This window comes from Leguminivora glycinivorella, chromosome 24 (assembly GCF_023078275.1).
Source record: "Leguminivora glycinivorella isolate SPB_JAAS2020 chromosome 24, LegGlyc_1.1, whole genome shotgun sequence".
Taxonomy (NCBI): domain Eukaryota; kingdom Metazoa; phylum Arthropoda; class Insecta; order Lepidoptera; family Tortricidae; genus Leguminivora; species Leguminivora glycinivorella.
Genome location: NC_062994.1, coordinates 2,060,965 through 2,066,964, shown reverse-complemented (window position 1 = coordinate 2,066,964; position 6,000 = coordinate 2,060,965).

Below are 6,000 nucleotides of genomic sequence, written 5' to 3'. Positions count from 1 at the left end.
AAAGTTTAAAACGTCTCTGAAGCGGCGCCGATAGGATGATACTCGAATTGTAATCCGGAGGTCGCGGGTTCAAATCCTGGCTCGTACGGTCGACCAAAAATGTTTACCACCCTAAGGTTGAGGTTCGTTTAAACGTCATGAGACAACAAGGTCGATTTCCCCTTGCAATAATGTTATGTCAGTGACAATTGTTCTCTCTATATATGATACTTACGTTATGCCATGTGTCAACTGTCAAGTCAACCTTAGTGATCATTAGAGCTCGCAGAAACTTTTGTCAAAACTGGTAGACCACTTTCTTGGTCGACTGTACCACACCTCGGACACTGGCGATCAAATATATGAAAGAGGCGCGTTCCTAGCACACAGTCTAAGGTCGCGTATGCTTTTATGAGTGAAATATGACAGGTCGACTGTTCGCGTTGTTGACAGGCGGTAACTGTAAGGTAACCGAGAGGGGATGGGCGGCGCTTTCAGCGCGGAGCGGGAGTAGCCATACTGTACGATAGTACTCTTTATTATACTGTGCTCGTATTAATGAGTTTTTCTAAACTTTCGTACGATATATTAGGTTTTCGGTGAAGAAAAATATCATATATCATTAACATAATCATTTAGACCTTAGTTCCCGATATTGCCTCTCCCTTGCTGGCAACAATTCCTTCAATTAAATACTGTTAAAGCACGTTTGAGAAAACCGAGATCGAGTGGTTTACATACTGCCCTAATCAATTCGTTTTTGAGTTTCGGCATGGCTGACTATTATTTGTAGCGAAGTGGACCAGGGTACTTCACATTGGTGCGAAAATAGAACCAAACTGCGCTTTGATCGGCCTGGATCGGTCAGCGATTGTCATTTCGGCGAAAGCGGCTGGTCTGTGCGAAGCGGAGCGGAGCAGAGCAAAGAGAGTTACCATCGAGAACCGTTAGTAGGGCCGGGGGTAATCAGCGCGGAGTATTCAGGGTGTACTCAGGGAGAGATAGAAACAAAGCGGAGCGTGTCTCATCGAAGCGGAGCGGAGCACAGAAAAGTGAGTTACCATCGAGAACCGGTAGTAACGCCGGGGGTAATCAGCGCAGGGTATTCAGGGTGCACTCAGGGAGAAAGTCGCCGATACCGGCCCAGACAGCTAGGGTGGAAATATATCTTATTATATACCTATGATATTTGCCAGTCGCTTTTCGGTGAAGGAAAATATCGTGAGGAAACCGGACTAATCCCAATAAGGCCTAGTTACCCTTCGGGTTGGAAGAATAGATGGCAGTCGCTTTCGTAAAACTAGTGCCTACGCCAAATCTTGGGATTAGTTGTCAAAGCGGACCCCAGGCTCCCATGAGCCGCGGCAAATGCCGGGATAACGCAAGGAGGATGATGATGATGACCTACCCGTAGATCTATATAGAGTTTTTACTTTTTACCTGTCTCAGGGACATCATTTAGATAAATAAAATTGTTGTTTCGGATTTTTTTTATCTATTTCTTAGCTTTCAAACTGAAAAACAGGGCTCGGATATCGTTTCAATTTTCAAACCGTTATCATGTACTTGCGGCAAAACCTTTAAATTTCGTTTTCGCTCGGAAAACCGCTATTTTTAAACCGGTTTTTAGGGGAACGGGAGGGGAACGGAAGGGGAACGCGAATAGGGGTTTGCTAAAATCATTTTTTACGAGGAGGGGGAGAACATATTATGTTCTCCCCCTCCCCCTCGAACTTTTGAACCGTAAGTTTAAAAAATATGACAAAAATCACAAAAATAGACTTTCTAGGGAAAATATTTTGAACCTTATCAGGTTGAACAGTTATTGAAAAAAAATACAGGAAACTACGGAACCCTACACTGAGCGTGGCCCGATACGCTCTTGGCCGGTTTTTCACATAGTCGACTGTACCAAATATTGATTTGAATAAGATATTTTTGAAGGTGAACAATTTTCTTTTTTTTTCTAAAAAAAAACTGACGCTGACCGGTATAAACAGAAGTTTCTTTCAAGCTCTTTTACATTTATTTTAACCCGTTAAAAGTTCAACTTCGCAAAAAATATTCCCAAGCGTTTTTGTGTTACGGCAATAAATTATGGAGTAAAAGGTTTTTTCAGACTACTTGACTTGAAGTGTGGTAAAAAGTGCTACCAGATACACGCATTTAGATAAAGTTCGTTTACAAACGTTTTAAATTACTAGAACTTTGCCCCGCCGCGGTCCCGGGCTCGAATCCCGGTAAGGGCATTTATTTGTGTGATGAGCACAGATATTTGTTCCTGAGTCATGGATGTCTCCTTTGTACATTAAGTATTTGTATCCATACTTCCATACTAAAATTATAAATGGGAAAGTGTGTGTGTCTGTTTGTTTGTCACTCTTTCACGGCAAAACCGAGCGACGAATTGACGTGATTTTTTAAATGGAGATTGTTGAAGGGATGGAGAGTGACATAGGCTACTTTTGTCTCTTTCTAAAGCGAGCGAATCCGCGGGCAAAAACTTGTAATACTATAAATGGGAATGTGTGTGTCTGGTTGTTTGTCCGTCTTTCACGGCAAAACGGAGCGACGAATTGACGTGATTTTTTAAATGGCGATAGTTGAAGGGATGGAGAGTGACATAGGCTACTTTTTGTCTCTTTCTAACGCGAGCGAAGCCGCGGGCAAAAGCTAGCATTATATATATCGTTGTCTGAGTACCTGCAATACAATCCATCTTGAGCTTACCGTGGGACTCAGTCAATCTGTGTAAGAATGTCCTAAACTATCTATGAAAACTATGGATAGTTTGCAGTTTCCTGATCGGTGGGGGAATGTTATTCCAGCAGTGGCTAGAAGAATAGGAATAACTGCCCCGGGAGGCTGCCGATGCGTGCCTAGGAGGTAAGAAGTCGAGTCTAAGACTGCCGGCCTCCAGGTGACCTACATACGGATAGCTTCTCGTAGAGATAAATGGGAGATTGACAGTTTATTACTCCAAAGAGTAAGGAGGCTATGTCACAGTATAATAAAGAGTACTATCGTACAGTATGGCCACTCCCGCTCCCCGCTGAAAGTGCCACCCACCCCCTCTCGGTTACCTCACAGTTACCGCCTGTCAAAAACGCGACCAGTCGACCTGTCTTATCTCACTCATACAAGCATAGTACGCGTTCACGTACACCAGCTTAGACTGTGTGCTAGGAACGCGCCTCTTTCATATACAGAGTGTAACAAAAATGGTGGTGATCCGTTTAAGGGCGTACTCAGTATCGTATTCTTATCAGGAAAAAGTAGAAGAAAATTTTTTTTTCGCTAAAAAAATTTTCACTCTTTTATGAGCCGGGCCGCGCGAATCGGTCGAATCTCCATACAAAGATAAAAAATTTTTTGCGAAAAAAAATTTTTATCCTACTTTTTTATGATGAGAATACGATACTGAATACGCCCTTAAACGGATCACCACCATTTTTGTTACACCCTGTATTTGATCGCCAGTGTCCGAGATGTGGCTAGGTGAAGCTGTGCCAGATTGTACCAAACTAAACGTTGATGATGATGATGAGTAGCTATTACTTAAAGAACCCCAAAACTAAATTTAATAAGTCTATAATAAACAACATCCTTGTTAACGTCCTACATTCAATACAATACCTTATTTCATTATCTAAAACGTTCATTTTATCATAACATAAAAAGTACTCAAGTATGTCATGTTAAACATAAACATTTTAAGGATCCTTAAGTTCAATTAAGGTGCCATTAGTTTTATTTTTATTGAGGGTGCTCAATTTGTTGTCATTAAAAATACTTGGGCATTAAGTGAGATGGTGTAATAGATAAATCGTTTAAGAAAACAAGTGAAGAGTTGACAAATTATATCGCCTTTATATATAAAAAAAAAAAACTCTTTGAAAAAAAAACTTTATTTCTGGCCAGGATCCGAAATTGGAACACAAAAAGAACTTTTCCAATAAGAATTATTTCACCTTTTAATTCTAATTCTCACTCTACTCTTCTAATAAGACAAAATCGAAAGAAATAAAATACAATACAATACAATACAATACAAATACAAATACTCTTTATTGCTCACCTCAATACAGGAAACAACATAGTAAGACTTAAGAGAAACAGAGAGAAGAAGAAAGAGAGAGAGAAACCTTAAGAGAAAACAAGAGGCTTATCGCTAAAGAGCGATCTCTTCCAGACAATCTAGGTAGCGGAGAATAATAAATTTTTCATCACACCCGCACTTTAAATGTGTTATTGCACGCAGGCGGGGCGTGAGTTATAGAAAAATCGTTCTCCCAAGGGAATAATGAAATTTCTTGTGCCGTACTTAACTTTTTTACATCTAAGTATTTACATATTTTTTACATTGCGAGTGTGATGAAAACCATTGTGTGTAACTCGGGGAGTATGAATATTACTAACTCGAGTCTTTAAATCGCTCCGGCAAGCCGTCGCGATTTAACTTACTCTCGTTAGTAATATTCAACTTACTCCCCTTGTTGCACAATGTACTATAACCTTGTAAGTAGGTGTAAGGTACAGCGGGGCAAAACTCGACTGGGGGGCAAAAGTAACTGGTCCATTTTTTTCACGTTTTACAATGTTTGCATTATTAAATAGAGTGTCCACCGGTTATATATTGTAGGCGTGTTCAGTGGATACATGTAGAACTCAACATCATAGTGCAATAATGGAAAAAAAGGATTAGTTACAATTGTCCCCCAGTCGAGATTTGCCCCGTTGTACCTTACTAAATGTTTTTTTTTTTTTTTTTGGGACACCTTACACAGATCAACTTAGCCCCAAACTAAGCAAAGCTTGTACTATGGGTGCTAAGCGACGATATACATACTTAAATAGATAAATACATACTTATATACATAGAAAACATCCATGACTCAGGAACAAATATCAGTGCTCATCACACAAATAAATGCCCTTACCGGGATTCGAACCCAGGACCGCGGCTTAGCAGGCAGGGTCACTACCGACTGAGCCAGACCGGTCGTCAATGTAGACTTAGAAACTGTTCTCTTCGGGCACAGGCTACAGCGACTGCTTACCAATAAGACAAGCCATATGCTTGTTTGCCACAGTGTGGTATTAAAAAAGTCTAGTAATTATGCATAATTATGTTTTTTAAAATTATCTTTCCATGTTTTTACGAAATATGCAATATTATAAGTAAGGCATATTATAATGCAATAAGGAATCTATAAACTTGAAAAAAATTAATATAAAAACTTTGTAGGAAGTGTAAGAACCCTCATCATCCTCCTTGCTTTATTACGGCATTTGCCAAAGCTCATGGGAGCCTGGGGTCCGCTTTGACAACTTATCCCAAGATTTGGCGTAGGCACTAGTATTTACGAAAGCGACTGCCATCTGACCTTCCAACCCGAAGGGTAAACTAGAGCTTATTGGAATTAGTCCGGTTTCCTCACGATGTTTTCCTTCATCGAAAAGCGACTGGTAAATATCAAATGACATTTCGCACATAAATTCCGAAAAACTCATTGGTGCGAGACGGGGTTCGAACGCGCGACCTCTGGAACGAAAGTCGCGTACAGCTAGGCTACCCGCACTTTTTGTAGGAACCCTATAATTAAAAAAAATATATATATTGCAGGACTACCGTCTGAAAAGTGCAGTTTTTGCACGCAGTCTATACGTGTATTGATAAGTATAATTTGGCTAGAATGAGTAAACGTCTGAATTCCGGGCGAGCCCAGACTGCTAAATTGCCTGCTTTGTTATTATAGGCCACCCAACTAACAAAAATTAGTCTTATAGTAGCTTATAATGCCAAAAATAGTACTCTTATAATAACCTTGTAAACCCTTTACAAGAGGGCATTTGGGCACACCTTATACGGCCAAAAACCTTGTATCCCACTTGTAGTTGCTATATTATTAGCTTTCTTATCTTGTACGTGTTTTATTATGGCATGCAATAAGAAAGTTAACCTTATAATGGCAACAAAAATGCTTTTAAAAGGCTAATATACTAATAAGAATCATATTT